Source organism: Rattus norvegicus, chromosome 17, assembly GCF_036323735.1.
Source record: "Rattus norvegicus strain BN/NHsdMcwi chromosome 17, GRCr8, whole genome shotgun sequence".
In the NCBI taxonomy this organism is placed as follows: Eukaryota; Metazoa; Chordata; class Mammalia; order Rodentia; family Muridae; genus Rattus; species Rattus norvegicus.
In genome coordinates, this window is record NC_086035.1 from 20,989,283 (window position 1) to 21,006,191 (window position 16,909).

The window sequence follows — 16,909 nt, forward strand, 5'->3', positions numbered from 1 at the left end:
GGCACTGGTGCTTGCCTGAGTTTCTCCCTTTTCCATTTTGTAGAATTTGGTCTGGGCCTCCAAGCCATGGACTGGCGTGTAGCCCCCATTCAGAGTGAATCTTTCCTCTTCAGTTAAGCCACTCTGGAAATATTCTCACAGACATGCCCAGGGGTGTTCTCAGTCAACTTGACAGCCAAGATTAACTGTCATAAATATATTCATAATTTCCCTAAACCTGATTTTAGATATAAGGCAGGAACAAAGATATTACTTCCTGTGTAGGTATTTGACTCAGATCATTAGGGAAAAGGCCATCCTTTAACCAGTGTGCTGTTATGCTAACCTCATCACAAATGAAATGTATTTTATTTTGGAATTGATTTGTTAACACTTCAAAAAGAATTAAAAATGTGTCTGTGAAAAAAAAAATATATATATATATATATCCCTGTAGAGTCTCACAGTGCCCTTCATTTTGGATTATAAGTAACCCAATCACAGTCTTTAAAATGCCTTTCGTTTTCCTACTCTCTAGAACAATTGTATATGATCATATAATATGTTTATTAAACTCTAGAAAACATTCACTAATGGAATCTTTGGAGTTTGAATCACCTTGAGGATTCCTTAAATTTAAAAAAAAATCGTTTAATAAATGTTGAATGCTTACAGAATTCCTTCTGGTATGTCTCCAGTTTATGTGAACTGTTTTTATAAAGTATTAAGCCTTGGCACGAAGTTGTGGTATCATCTCATTTTTGACACAATCAAATCTATAATAACATATCCAGTTCCTAATACAGGGATGGAGAAATGGCCCAGTGGTTAAGAGTTAAGATTGCGGGGTTGGGGATTTAGCTCAGCGGTAGAGTGCTTGCCTAGCGAGCGCAAGGCCCTAGGTTGGGTCCCCAACTCTGAAAAAAAGAAAAAAAAAAAAAGAGTTAAGATTGCTCTTCCAGGAAACCTGGTTTTCATTCCCAGAACCCTCCTCAGGCTACTCACAAACATCTCTAACTAACTCCAGCTTTAGAGGTTTGTGTGAGTATATGACACTTGTGTGGGCCACACACAAGTGACACATATTCACACAAAATCACATAGTCAAAATTAAATCTGTTTTAAAAGTTCTGATAGTCTGTTTCCTCTCTCCCCCTCCCCCTCTCCCCCTCCCTCTCCCTCTCTCTCTCTCCTCTCTCTCTCTCTCTCTCACACACACACACACACACACGGTTTATGAACTATATTCTTTTTTTAAACCCCTCTGCTATGCTGTGGATTTTCCTCTGATGGAAGCCTGTTGTCCCCTTTGCCCTGCCCTCTCCTCTGGTATCTATGAGTGTCACTGAACAGTGCCTTCCCAGCATCCCCATGTGAACAGCCACACCCTTCCTCTGTATTTTCTTCCCAGGACTTTTACATTTGTGAATATACGCTTCTGATATACACGCGTTCTAATTTTCTTAGTCTCTAAATATATTTCTAATTTATTTCTTGACAGTGGCACACATTTATTCATACAGTGTATCATGCTCATGTCATGCCCTGTCCCACTTTCCTAGCCTCTCTGTCATTGCTCTCATAAAACATTGAGTCCAGTTAGTTTTGCCAGCATGTACATGACCATCTTACCAGCAGCCGCACTTCCAAAGAAAAATGGCTCTCCTGTCATCCCCCCCATCAATCCCTCACAAGTTCCTCAGTTCCTGTTGGAGTCTTATGACCCCCTCCTTCATCAATGCTGGGATTATTAAATGTAAACACACACTTTTATCTTTCTCTATGAGGAAAGTCAGCCATAAGCCCCAGGTAGATATTATCCCATATAATCATAGTATCATCCATAATCAGATACTATCTGATCCTTTAAAACACTGGTTCTCAACCTGCCTGGTGCTGAGACATTTTAATACAGTTCCTCAAGTTCTGGTGACAACCCCAACCATAAAATTATTTCGTTGCTATCTCATAACTGTGATTTTACTACTGTTATGAATCATGATGTAACTATCGGCTATGCACCCCGCCCCTCATGGAGAGCGAGACCCACAGGTTGAGAACCACTGTTTTAAACGGTGCTAAAATGTATTATATTAAAAAAACAAAACAAAAAAAAAAAAACCACATTGCTTCATCATCAGTTCCACCAAAGGAAAGGGAAGGAAGACTCTCCAGCACTTTGCACATGGTCCTCTATGCTCCCTGAATCTGGGGGTCAGTACACTAGTTCACCCCTTCCTTCCTGAAACACAGACAGGGGACTTTAAAAAAGCTCAGGGGACCCAAAACAGCACGACACACTGCAAGCCGTGCTGTGGCTGTGGATCTGACTTGGTTTTAAAAGCATGTCTTGGGGGCGGGGGGGGGGGGACGTTGGAGGGGAAGAAAAGTTCCCAGTTCTCCCAGGCAATCATCACGTCTGACAATTGACAGCTGCTGCTGCTGATTGGTCAAGTCTCCTTTGATCTGCAGTGTCTTCCTTATCTTTCTGTGTCCCTGATGGTGATGCTTAAACTGCTTTGCATTCAACCAGGTCTTGGGGTTTAATCCCACCATTGCAAAACAAGCAAACAAAAAAATAAACAAGCAAAAGGTCAAAAGAGGTCAGAGAAAGGGTCACAGGGGCTCAGATGTCCTTAAGAAATTGAGGTGTAGTCTAGGAGTTGGTTGTGTTTCCCAAAGCTTCTGTTCGGGCAAGCAAGCAGATAGGGCCTGGTCAGATTAGACAGGGCAGGCAAGAGAGAAGGGTTCTCCCTCCAGTGGAGGCGACCAGGACTGGCAGCTGCTTCCCACCAGGCTGATTAACTTGTGATCTAGTGCAGGCTGCAGGCTGCCACATTTCCCCTTCCCCATCTAGTTCTGTAACTTGATCATCTTGTGCCTGATCATCCGGAGGCCTGGCTCAGTCTGATGATCTCTGTCTCTTCGGGCAGGCCAGCACATGTGTCACTGCCATTATTCCCTCACAGGACCTACAAACCCCACTCACCTCAGTCCCCAGGAACTTGAGAGGCACAAGGTTTCTTCTATCGGTAGGGATCCAGGGAGAAGCCCGGTAGCTTTCTGACGTTCTCTCCGCTATCAGGCTGTCCAGAAGGACCCACTGCCCCCCCACCACCACCACCCCCACCCCCCAGTCCTGGCTGTTTTCATTGCTTTCCCTCCCAGTCAGGTGTGAGGGGTGGGGGGCTGAGGGCGAGACTGTTAATCAGTTAGGCAACCCTGATTACATCTTAATAACAAATGCAAAGCACCCAGAGCAGCAATTTACAGTAATGGGGGAAATCAGCAGGTCCCTGGGGTAGGACGGGAAGTAAACGCTCTCCTGGTTCAAATTTGGGGAAGGCAAAAAAAAAAAAAATCACTGTGAGTAGCCTGGTAATGCCAGGAGAGCCTGTGCCAGCAACTGCGAGGCTAGGCTCAGCCACCAGACCCATCGCCAGTCAAAGAGGCAAGTACGGAGAAAACCCCGAGAAGAAATTTAACCGATCATCAGGAGGGGAATGAGTAAGGGGATCTCCTGACGCCCGCAACTTTGCCTTCACCGTGTAGACCCGAGCTTTAGGTTAAGCAGAGGGTGAATTGGGGCCGAGGGCAAGAGGTGGTCAAGGAGGGGTTAATCGTGGTCTCAACATTAACTCTGTAAGGTGATCCCCGAAAGTCCCTATTGCTTGAAGGGAGGCAAGGGTTGGTTCGCCCGCAGCCTAGCCACAGCGCGTCGGAGGAGGCTGAGCCCCATTGTGGCTCTATTCTGCAAGGCTTTGCTTTTCCTGGAATCCTGCGTGGCTGCAGATGGAGGACAAAGGCTTGTCCTGGTGCTTCAGCCTTGAAGGGGAAAAAGAAAGGTTAAGTAGAGACTCCCTAAGGAGATTAACGTGCCTATGCAGACTCTTGCAGGAGTCTGAGCCAAAGCGGAAGGAGGCAGACACAGATGAAAACAGCTGTGCCAGACTTGAACCGACCTTAGTCGGGCCCACGCAAAGGGTCTGCAGCATAGACGCCATGGTTTCTAGCGAGAGCAGCATCTTTGAGCCTGTTACAGGACTGCCACACTCTCCTTCCTCCCATCTACCAAATGTCTACCAAAAACCATCAGAAAAGATCTCGACTGGTCAATTCTGGCTGAACAAGTATACCCAGCCGATAGTGTACCTGTTTTCGGGGTAGCCAAGACAAAGATGACTGCTGTCTGCCCAGAGTCCTTTATACCATAGACAAACAAAGTCAGAAAGCGGAGTCCTCGCCCACGGTATCCTACCAGGAAAGCCTTCCTCTTTATCTCTCACGATCTGTTTGGAATGCAAGGGAGCAGTTATTTCCCACTAGAAGGCAAATTGCTTCTCCGTGTCCATTTTTCTTCCTCTTTAAGAACATTCCCAACCCGGAGCACACATATTTTTCTTACGTGTAATTTGATCCGGATGGTTTCTTGACCTGCATCCAAATCGAGCCGTGGGTAATTATTACTGTCACTATTGTTATTAACACTGATATTTATCATAATCTCGCAAATGCCGGGGACAGCCCTTAATCTTGCTGTTTTATTTGGTTGAAAGGAGAATGTGAAGGGCTGGCCTCCCTCCCGGTTTAGCCTCTCGTATTCAGTTTTACCAAACTCCTACTATGGGGATAATTAGCCCAATTTTCAGGGATCCCGAGTCAGCTATAACTCTAAATTGCAGGCACAGGATGGAGCCAAGGCCAGCAGGTGGAAGTCGCAGAAGTTAGATGAATCTCACTGACACATGGACACATCCAATTGTGAGGACTCCTAACCAGCCGGCTGTCTTTGCAACAAGCCGGATCCGTGTGAGTAGAAACATCCAAGTAGCGAACGAAGACTGTCTCGAATGAAGTTGTAGAACTGAAGGGAAACTGCCCTCGACCCTTTGAAGAACTGCTAGTGTCAACCGAGAAGGAACAAGCGGGGAAGCACTAACCATGATTTGCAAACGAAGAACCCCTTTCGATGGGCAGAGTGGGGGACGCGGAAAATTTGTAGCAAAATAGTAAACAGCTTTCAGGGAAAGTCAGGTGGTGTACAATGGCGAGTGTTCTGTGGCCTGTGGCAGTCTATTTGGCCTGGATCTGAGACAATGGTTTGGAAAAGCTTCTCTACGGACCAAACAATGGCTGTGATGAAAAGTCCACCCAGGTGTGTTTACCGATCTCAGCCTAGCTTCCTGGGATATGAGCTGAGTTTTCTCTGGCTAATGGAGCTGCGTGTGCAGCCTGAGGGGCACTCAGCTTCTCTGTGGGCAGATGGGCTCCTTGGATGGAAGTGAGGCCTTTGTGGAAAATCTTTTTCTGCTAGAGAGGGGAGGAGACAAAGGAAGGTCAGGAGCCTAGACTCTGAGTTTAACATCAGGCCTTTTAGATTAAATTGCTCGATATACCAAAGATGCTGTATTTGGAGATATCAGTCACCGTGTTCCGATCTAAGAAAAAGTGAGAACGAACTGCACGGAATTCAGTAAATCTGAGGCGGGGCCCAAGAACCCGCATTTGTTGTTGGCGCAGAGACAGACTCCATAAGGACTGTTAAACTCTGCTCCTGGGCTAAGGTTTTAGGTGCCCTGGGAGCAAATTATCTACATAACCAGAAGCAGAAGGGGGCTCCCCAGTAAAGAGTTGGGTGTGACAGTCCCTTTGGAAGTGTTAATGTGGATTCAGAACCAGAGGACTGGATTTAACCTCTGCCTCTGAGGACAATTCTGTCTTCATAGATGATTATCCCAGACACTTTTTCAAGGTCTGCTTTTTCCCCTTCCTCTTCATCTCAGTTTGCTGGAAGTATTCCTTTGGGTTCAGGTAGGGAAGCACAGGTGGGAGCGGGGACTAAAGTTATGGCTGCCTTTCGTTCGTGTAGCAGTTATATACTTTCTGACTTTGATGCCTTGAAACAAAACAGAGCAACAACCTGCTTCCTGATATGTGATGAGGACTGTCACACCGCCTTACCTGATGATCTGTACTTGACCCTACACAGGGGGTGTAAAATCACCTGAGCACATGTGTCTGAGTCTCATGGGCAGCTATGATGGGGAATAAGGAGAGACGAGAGCAGTCTCACAATACCTTGTACAGCGTAACTCTCTGCGAGCGCTCTGTTGCAGATCATTTCCTGTGGACATCCTTGTGACTGAGCAGCTTAGCCTGTAGGACACGCAAGGCACTGTTTGGAGAAGGAACATGACGCTGGGGACAGCAAACACCGTATAAGAAAGATTCAGGTCATCCCTACTCTGTAACTAAAGCTTTCTTGGACTATACGGAAGGGGGAAGGCAGAGGTGGGGAGGAAGGAAGGGAAAGGAGTCTTGAGTTTCACCAGGAAGCCAGAAAGGAGAAGAAATAGTACAAACTATGGTGTGGGGGGATGGGCTCTGGGGAAGGTACCTAGGCCTGCCAGGGACTTTAGTCACTCCTGCCTCTGCCTCTCCTCTGATTTCTTTCTCCATATCCATCCTTTCTCTGCCTCTCTCGCCTACCTGCTCCCCTCTGGAGACCTAGAAAACACATCAGTGGACCAAAAGAGCGAGGAGACAGACAGTAGGCTAAGAAGAACCTCTCAGCAGAGGTCTGGGGATAATGTGACAGTATCCAGAGGAAGATAACCCTGCCCTAGGAACACATATTTTAAGACTGTATACCTCCTGTAGTAAAAATGAAACCTGGCAGAAAGAGAAGTGTCCTGATTTAGCAAGGAATTGATGTTTGTTTGTTTGGTTTTTTTTTCTTTTAAACGGCCGGAGCGAATGTTACCAAAATAAACAAAGAGAACATTCCAAAACTATAATTTTTTTGTACTCTTTGCATTTTAATTTGGCTTTGCAGCTATTACAAGAGGCCCAAGAGGAAAGCAACAGGTAAAATTCTGGAGAGTACAGAGATGAATCCTAGAGAGCCGTCTTGTCTTTGAAACTGTGGCAATGACAGGACACGTTCAGGGGACTCTTAGGGGTTCTGTTTGTGGCTGGCATTCTTGGTCCTAGGCTCTTGTATCTCCCAGAGACCTCGGACATCTTAGAGGCCACAGGAAAAATGCAAACTTAGTAACACCCAAAAGATCTTGTCCCTCCCATTCTACAAATGGATGTAAAGCAGCTCCTGTGTCCTGCCTACTCTAGAGAAGGATGTAAAGTGAGTCCTAAGGCTAGAGAGATGGCTCAGAGATGTCACAAGAAGCAGGAGGACCTGATTTCAGACTAGTGCAGCCATGAAAAAGCTGAGCATTGTGAGGGACTCCTATAACCCCAGGGCTGGAGTGGAGGAAGGCCCAGTGAAGAGGCTCCTGGAGGCTCACTGGCTAGCTAGTCTAGCCAATCAGTGAACTCCAGGTTCAGTGAGAGACCCTGTCTCAAAATTAGAGAGTGATATAGGAAGATGCTAGACATTGACCTGTGACCCACACATGCACACATTGACCTGTGACCACACATGCACACATTGACCTGTGACCTACACATGCAGACATTATTGAGTGCACAGTTATTCTGCATGCATGCAGAAGTGGTTATGAGCACCTCTCCACAAGGAGTTGCCAGCTGGTCGTAAGGGTTAAGTGGTTGGCCAGTGCCATTGTTGCAGCTTCAGCAGGCCGTGGGCCCTCAGCCCCAGCTAAAAGGCTTTGAGCAACCTGATCCAGGGAAGCCTCCAACAGACCAGCAAGTGAGAAGACTGGCTCCTGGGACACCTGCTGATGTCATTCTGTAACCCTGCATGGCTCTTGTCACCTTCTGATGTTCTCAGCAGCGAGAACATTCCTGTTTCCTCACAAGACAGCCAGGATCACCTGAGGACACTTCTTGCAAAGATCCAGCTGGCCCCATCGAAGTGTCACCTGATCCTGTGTCCCTTTCAGGAGCGATGGCCATCTCTCCCACAGTAACAATTACCCTGCAACTGAGCTTGTGAGGAGGGTGAGCAGAATCCTTTTTTAATCTACAAAGTAATACCTCAACCCTTTGTCCTCTTTCAGAAAGGGAGAGGGTGACTAATATCCCAACAGTCTTTGTTGATTCCGAAACTGCTGAAAAGAAACAAATGCTTTGGAATGAAAATAGAAGTGTAATGTGAAGCTGTCCCACACACAAACAATCCATCTGCATGCAGAAAACATGTCCCCAGCGTGACATTCTGGGAAAGAGCATCACAACACAGGGCTGGCTCAGATCATCTGCGCATGACATAAATATAGGTTTATGGAAAAGCAAGCCAAGTCCCCTGTAAGTCACCTCTAATCCCTTCCTAAGCTGTTATTGATAGTGTCTCCAAACCCCAGGCCTACCCTCAGTACAATGGGCAACATATCAGAAGAATATATATGCTGTCTTCCTTCTCACAGAAATGACAATCTAATGGAGGACTCACGGTATTTGTCTAGAAGCAGCCATTGGAGACCAACACAAAATTTATTATAATCAGGAAACACACTAAGAACAATAGCTGATGTGTCTGTCTTAAAGACTTACTAAGTGTCGAGTCCTTGACTAAAGTTTTCAGATAAATTGTCACACTAAATCCTTGGGGAAATGACCAAGAATGGTTATTAGTGTTTGAGAAGCCTGAACTCAGGTCCGGTAAACTTCAGTAAAAGAGAGCATCCCCAATGCAGAGAATGCTCCCCACCCTCAAATGTAGCTGGCTTCATTCAAAGAAGGTGACCCTGGGTGCTAGAACAGTGGGAAACTGCCTTGTCACGGGCCTGAACACAGGCCTGACCTGATGCCAACTCAAGACAAGACAGACGCAGCTGGACTCTGTCCATGACCATGTGTGGGAGTCATGTGTCCTTGACAACTTGAGTTCTGGTCCCAGATCTGCCTGACCGAGGCCTGGAATGGTAGGTGACTTTCTCAGTGTCACAGTGATTCCTTAACTATGAATGGTAGTTCTCAGATATTGTCCAGAATTTGTCTTATGTACAAGGGTCAGAGGAGGATACAGTTTTATAGCACACGATACAACCCGGGCTCTTTTGGAAGCTTATCTCCTTTATAAGAATTTCTCCTACTGACTGTGTGCTTTGAGTATCAGATTGGCACAGAGCTCATACCCAATACCCAAGTGAGCTAGATGGGCACATCTCCCCTGGCCGGTGTTCTCACTCTCCATGTACTTCCACTTGAGGTCTTAAGCTATCTTGAACTAACCCAGATCCTGAGGATGTAAGTAGAGTGTTTCATCTCGATCATTCGAAACTGGCCCCTAAGAGCCAGTCCCTTCTCAGGGAGCTAAGAAGACAGGTGGGACCAGGAGATAATGATGGAGTGGGAGGAAACTCTAATCTTGTGGGCAGTATAAAAGATGTAAATGATGTAAACCCAGGGACCAAGGGTCCTTTTTCTGTATCCCATACTGGTTCATTCATTTAGTGGGACAAAGGTATGTAGGGAACTTTCTGTTGGATGTCTGAGTCAAATTCCCAAACCATCTAGAATATGACAAAGATATCGTCAGTTTATCTTTACTGTCAACGTCTGCATGAATGTCCTGTTTTCCTCCCCTGCAGAATCTGTGAGTTGAAAATTGTGTGTCTCTCGCCTATGGATGAGGTGACAGGAAGCCGTGCAGTTTGTTCAATGTCCAGTAGGATGAGCAATGCTGAGCCAAGGCTCAAACTCCCGTCCCACCTGATTCCCAGCCTTTGTTTAGCTCTGCCTGCCATCTGCTCTGATGGGAATGTGACTATCAAGTCACAGTCTCCTCCTGTGAGTCACAAAGCACTTCCAGAAGGAAAAGACTCTGCTTTGGAGAAGCCACTCATCCACACTGGGAGTTATGCACACATTGATGTGTAGTCCACAACGTCTCTTAAGGGTTTCTTCAAGTCAAATGACTACTGTCCCTAGCAACTACAATGATCCAGTATATAAAGGATTTAAGCAAGGATGAGAAAGCAATTGTTTGGGATCCACAGCTATTATTCCTAGGTATGATTTCTATTCAATTCTTACCCCATAGACACCCACCATTCTAGCACTGGTGATTAGTGTGCCTCGCATAGGACTTTCAAAGTTAGAACTGTAGTATCTGTACATGTGTCTCACTTCTGGGCTTAGCATATTTTTGAGCTGCTTCTCCACCATTGCAGATATCATGCATAACATTCTTTTTTGCAGGTGAGTGCTAACCCAACTTGTTCACCCTGTTGATGAGTATGTGAGTACTCTGACTTTTTTGGCTATTACTAGTGAAGGCAGGATATTGTTTATGGTCACACACTCTCCTTAGTGGGATGCTAAGTCAATGAGAAGGGGCCCATGCAACCTGAATACTTAAATTCTGTCAAAGAGTTCTCCCCAGTGATTTTTAGAGGGCCAGGGTCTTGATTCTCTACATCATTGTCTACATTTTGGTTTTTCATTGTATTTCTGGTGGCTTCACTGTTGTTCTGGTTTTCTTTTCCCTAACAGCTGATGAAATGAAACATCTTTTCACAATCTTAGCCGAAGATTCACTGCCATATTTGTTGCTCCTACAGATAGGAACCAGTCTTATTTTAGGATGCTATTTGCATAATAAATAGAAAAAGACCTTGGAGCCAGACTGAGGTCCAAATCTTCATTCTGCCACTTACTATCCCCAATGACTTTCCTCTGGAGTTCATCCTCCTTTCCCCATTCCCATGTCCTTGTAAGGTGTCCTTCCTCCCCTCTCTCCCATGCAGAGTTGATTCCTCTAGAGAGAACAGGAATCCTAAACTGAGACAACTGGATCCTTCCCTGGGAAGTTTGAGAGAGAAGGGAGGAACGGTTGGAGGAGGACAGGAGAGGATAGAAGGGGAAGGGAGGAACCAGAAGAAAGAAACCAGAAAAGGTGTTTCAGGTGCTAAATCAATAACATTGACACTGAACACTTTAGGCACCCTTTGCTTTCAACAGATGAACCACTAAATTTGAAGGGAGCCAGTCTGCGCGTCAGAGGAGAATTATTCAGACGGCAGAAGAGAGTGCAAACATGGACCTGACCAAGGGCACTGAATGTTACTTTCCTTCTCTCTGGGGGGACATCACAGGACTCAGTGGTGTGTGCTTCTGGGAAGGCTGAGTCTCTCAGCATTTAATCAGGATCTTTCTGCCTCCAAATACCATGTGTCACTTCCTGGCTTGAAGCAGTGAAAATCCCCTGTGAGAGTCTCCGGTCTCTCACTTCCCCTGCTGGGGCAAATTCATAAGTTTCACGTTGAGATGACAGATCCAACAGTACAGAAGCAGCTGAGTCTCTGAGTCACCACACAGAGGACAGCTGTCCTGGAGAGCCATGCAGACCCGAGGGCTAGGAGAAATAGCGTTTATTGTCTTATGCCATGGAGATCTTGAAATTGTCATAACTTAGTTCGTCCTTGTTCATAGCCTGTCTGAGCCTTAGTTCCCTCTTGGATAAAATGGGGTAAGTTTGTTATTTGTGCATGAAGTAATGTTGACTTTGAGGTACTTTCCATGACACCTACACAGAGAAGTATTATGAAGAAGCATAATTTCTTCTCCTTAAGCATGTACGATCTCCTGGCCTAGTGTGTTCTAGTACAGCCTATGTCTACCAGTAGGATCTAGCCATTGCACATACAGTGTCATGGGTCATGCATTCACAGTATTTGGAGAGATTTGCAGCCATGTCTAGAGGGATCTGTGTGGATGAGTGTGACTTGTCCTTGTCAGGGGACACACAAAGGACTGAGGGTGATGCAGGGCTGTAGACTGATTTGTCCTACTGCCAGAAACTACAGAGCTCATTTTGTTCGCAGGGAGCAGGGCCAAGCACCCAGGGCTCTGTGGGATGCTCTCCTCTTCCTCTTTGTTATGACAGATGGACAGTGACCCACAAGCCAGCCCTGGGGAGAAAAGAGTTTGCCTTGCCAGCTGGTCCTGAAAAAGAAAGCAAAGAAAATATGCTGGAATATGCTGGAGGCACCAAGGTTAGCTTTGGACATCCTTCCTACACCTCATGTATGCATGTCTTGTCAAACTGGACTCTGTTCAAACTGGACTCTGTGCACCTCCACTCCAGTGTGCCTGTGTGCATGCGAGCATGTGTGTGCCTTGCAGAAAGTCTTATTGGGGCTCAGCAAAAATGAGTTCATTGTCATTCTTTCCTACAATTCTGTTTGGCGTTTACCACACTTGGTGTTTACAGTTAGAAAGGACTCCCACTATGGCCAACACTTCACTCTCCAAATTAACACATTTACCCAGCCAAAAAGGACACAGTCAAGGGAAAAGGATTAGAAACTGAGGTCAGTGTCATTTTACAAGCTGAAATGACTATGTTATTCTGTAATCATCAACTGGGCCCAACAGAGAACAACTCTCTGATGACAGTTCTTCGAATGAACAGAGGGAAGTTTCCACATTTACTGGTATCTGAGGCCTCAGGCTGGTTGATGTACCTTCAGAAAACACAACTCCTTCCCGGCAGAAAGAAGGTTCTGTGGCCTTGAAGAGTCTCCAGGAAGCCCTTACAGGCTTGCTTCAAGCTGGTTTTGCCTGTGAGATAGGACAGGTTCAAATGAGCCAAGAGAATAAGAAATGACTCATCTGCCTCCTTATCTATGTGTCTTCAAGCTCCGGTCTACTAAATGACCGTTTTCAGTTTTACATTCCTTCCTCTGAGCATTTCCGTGGGTGGGGAAAAGGGCAGATTTTCTAGAAATGTATTTTGTCTATTGAGAGCCCCAAAATCTGAGTCTAGGGCCAGAAATATATATGTGTGTTATACATAAGCTTCCTTAAAAGAAGCCAGAACTCTGTGTATCTTTGGGATTGAACTGAAACCAACTTTCCACAGAATTTGAGTATCTGTTGGTGGTTGAGATGGCATGAGACCCCATTTCCTTCCTCCTGCAGGTAAGGGGCTTCCCCTTCTTTTCCTCAGGGGCATTCCATCTGTGGGTGTGACATTTGTTTACGTTCAGGGCAGTGCCTGGAAGGGCAAGTGGCTGGTTCTTTCCTTCCTAGCATTTGCTGTTCCGCACACACAGTAGGGTTACTCAAGGTTGACTTGTTTTCTTTCTTGCCTAGAGAGGGATTTTTTAAGGACCTTACCAGCTGTTGACATTTGTTTGTTGTTTTGTTTTGTTGCTTTCTCTTCTATGAGTTGGGCTCGTAGAAGAGAGGACCATGTGGAGTGGGTCAGTAGATGCATCACAGAGAGAACTCTCTGGAAAAGAGAATGGCTGAAATATGTTGTTGGTAGACTAGATATGCTAAGAGCAAGAAAATAGAGGGTTACTGCATAGCCACTAAGTGCAATGGATTCCTATCTTGGAAAGGACAAGCCTACACAGCCACCACCAAGAGACAAGAGCAGAGAGAAAGCTTTATTTCTGCAGAGGTGACAGGGACATAGAAGTTATTCCCAAGGCAGTGCCTTCCTTAGGCAATGGAAGCATGCTTTTATTTGGGGTGTCTACACATTTTTAATACAGGAGATCACCATAGCGGTGGTGGTACATACTGTACATGTTCAATGTAAGGTCATACATAATTCAAGAAAGATGAATGACAAATTTGGGAGTATGCTTAGTTGGAAATCGTGGACAATGCATTCAAACGATTTGAGGGACAGACAGGAACCCTCTGGAACCTGCTCAGCTTTGCTCATGAAATGTCCATGTTTAAAAAGGAAAGACTATTTTGAAGATGTGTTTATATGAGCTGCCTTTAAAAGTGCCTACCTCACTTAGTGGCTAACCATTGCTCAGAGTAGAATGCACACAATTGAAATGTATTCTAACTCTGTGTGTGTGTGTGTGTGTGTGTGTGTGTGTGTGTGTGTGTGTGTGTGTGTGTGCTGCACGCATTCTTGCATGAGAGAGTGAAAGAGAGGTGTGTATATGCCACACCACATGTGTGCAGGTCAGAGGACAACTTGGAAGAGTCAGTTCTCTCCTACTGTGAGCTCAGAGATCAAGTCATCGGGTTTTCACCACCAGCCTTTTTAGCAACTTGCTTTTCCCTGCTGAGCTGTCTCTAGCCCCACTGTGGTGCTTTCCTACCTTGCAAATACCGATTTATTTATTTATTTGCAAATCGCACACATACGCACAATCTACAACACGTCTTCCAAAATTGGAAGACTTTGATTTTCTACTATGAAAGCAGCATACACTAATACATGTGTTTACATGCGTATACATGTTTACACACACACATACTTATAAGTGCACAGGCATGTGTGCATGCACACACACCTCTCCTAATAGCAATACATAAGAATACTGAAAAGATTTTAATCATCTGTATAAGTCTCCTTTGGCTGAAAAATCAAAGAACGTTGACATTTTATCTTCATAAATGAGTCTCTAACCTATCATGTGATAGAAAAATGATACATTTGTTTATTTTCTTACAGAGATGAGTTAGAATTTCTTGAAAGACATGCCAAGTTGGTACATACATATATACACACACATAACTCGTTGGAAAGTAAGTTTGCAACCTCAGGAGTAGCAGAAACAGTCACTTGGGAAACAGCTCTCAGCTGGAACAAGTTCTTCCAACACTGGCCTTTTTAACTCCAGACGGGGATTCTGTGCTGGATTAAGCACAACACTGATTCCCCAGCATCTTTAAACACCTTCTTTATGCTAAGTGCTCTTGCACAAGGAAGGCTTTCTTGCCAGTTGGCAGTGGAACGTGAGCAAACTGGGGACTGATTATTCTAAATGTGCCCTTAGTTTACAGCCAACAAATCCAGAAAAATCCGCACAGATGCACTTTGAGGGGTTTACAGTCTAGAGGACACACAGCAGGATTGTCGGAACAGGTAGGCTGCACGGTACCTACCTCTGGTGCACTGGTGAATGTGGCATAGTGGGGTTCAGTGTGGAAGATGCTAGCAGATCTAGAAAGAATATATGCAGTTAGGCTATCCAGAATCCTGGGAAACAGACTTCAAATAATACAGAGGAAAGACATTGTGATTCCAAAGCCCAGGGTCCTAAAAAAATACCTCCTGCATCCAAGATGCTCTGCTAAGCAGGTGTCAGAGCTACAATCAGTGTGAACAGTGGGTACTCTCCACACACACACACACACCATCTGACAAGGACAGCAGCCATGGCACTAGCATGCTTCCGAGTGGCTCAGCCTCTAATGCGGTTTCTCTTCCAAGCAGAGGTACATTTCCAAGCTGCAATAATAACAGATTCTTATCTACCTTTTTACATTTTGAGTTTTAGTTCAAGCACCTTACGTACGAAAGCTCATCTCGTCCCCCACAAATCGCATAGCTAGGGACACTGAGATAAGGCAGCAGTGAGCACACATGTAAGTCATCCACCAAGGTCATCTGGTTCCTAGGTTGGTAGAGTTAAAAGTTGAAACCGCATTCCATCATCCACCGATTGGTCAGCAAGGAGCTGCTGTGACTACAAGTAGGCTGTGCTCTAAGTCTGTGCTAGGTGTTTACATCAGATATTTCAGTATCCCCCCCAACACAGGCTATGTGGCTGCCACTGCCATTAGTAGGAAAGAAAATGAGTATTGAAGTGTTTCCTTTCGAGGTATACCTGCTTCCTCCAGTTTGAAACATTCCCTCCGGGGGAAGGAAGATGGTTCATCAGACGGAAGAAAGTTCATATAAGCAGGAAGTAATCACCAGAGACAGGAGACTTCTGGGTAATGCAGCTGTTGCTGAGTTGTGCAAGATGCAGCAACCTTGCAGTTTTCAGAAGTTGTCACCCATGCTGCAGTGGGCTACCTGTCACTGCAGCTGCTTGGGTCACCCATGCTTATAAATTACCCATCACCCAGGCCACCAGGATTCCAGTCAACTCACTGGTTCACCACGGTAGACATGAAGGGCATGGTTTCTGTGGTCTGTCATTGGTCATTGGTCATGTGTCATCAGTCCCCTCACTGGGGTAAGTAGACATTTGTTCACGTCTCCCCATGGAGACGTACAAGTTGCTTGCCTGAGACTTTGAAATAAAAGTGGAAGTGGTGGGCTCAAGGACAGGGAGCCTGAAAGGGTCAGAACCTGTAGGCTTGTTACAGATGGACGGGTAGAGGTGGGAGGGGCCTCTAGAGTCATCTAAGCAGCAGCCAGAACAAAGGAAAGAACCGGATGCAATGGGAACTTTATTCAACAGCCACGTAGACCACCAAAGATGGACAGCTCTTGGGACAACTGTCTATTGAAGAAGACTCTGGCTGTGTCAGGACATCTCTAGGAGGAGGTCATAGCAGCAGCCATGGATGCAAAGGCGAACGGAGTTTTACTTTGACAATGAGAGAACTGTTTCAAATTGCAGTATACAAACTGTCCTGTGGTACCCTTCTGATGGCCCAGGCAGCTGCTTCCTTACCACCATCATGGTGGGGAGGGAGGCAACTTACAGACATGGCTGAGGACTCTTGGTGGGCTTGTGTCCCCTTCCCTCCAGACTTGGCAACTTTCTCCTGATTGATCCTCACTCTGTGCTTCATTTGTACGAACATAACCAGCCCAGCAGAAACCAGCAGGCCCACCACCCTTCAGTCTATCTAACTCCCTGCACAGTGTGGTTGCCAATGCTGCAGCCTCCGAGATTCAACCTGTGGCTGCAGGGAGTGGAGTCGCCCCTGCCTGCAGTTGCAGAAACTCCAGGCTCTGGCGCAGAAGCAAATCCACTGCAGCTGAAGGACTGACCTGTTAGTGTCTTGCCCTCTGAGTCCCATTGCCTCTGAGCCCTGTAGACTCTGAGACCCTCTGCTCTGGACACCTCTGGAGCTGAAACAGTTCTAAAACCTGTGACACTCCTAAGACTCGTCAGCAAGCTCTCAGCTGGTATCCTTTGAGCCAGGGTTCAGATCTGTCACAGTTCCCTCCAAGTCGTCGTTGTCACCACACAGGTGTGTGGTCTTTGAGTTGTTAATCCTCCCCCCCCCCACCCCCTGTTTATTTCCCCTTCTCCATCTTCCCCACTTCGTTTTTGGAGAGGACAAG

The 16,909-nt window shown here is 45.9% G+C and overlaps 2 long non-coding RNA genes across 2 annotated transcripts in view; one reads left to right on the forward strand and one right to left on the reverse strand.

The window, feature by feature from the left end:
• The window catches only part of LOC102550662 (uncharacterized), a 71,467-nt gene that overhangs the window by 43,094 nt on the left and 11,464 nt on the right, over nt 1-16,909 (forward strand). Inside the window, exon 5 of the long non-coding RNA XR_005495440.2 lies at nt 4,662-12,825. This is a non-coding gene — a long non-coding RNA (uncharacterized LOC102550662). The remainder of the gene's footprint in view (nt 1-4,661; nt 12,826-16,909) is intronic.
• On the reverse strand, nt 610-4,351 carry LOC134482701 (uncharacterized). The gene is made up of 3 exons (XR_010059142.1): nt 4,132-4,351; nt 2,969-3,804; nt 610-896 (listed from the first exon to the last, which is right to left on the reverse strand). It is a non-coding gene; the product is annotated as an uncharacterized LOC134482701 (long non-coding RNA).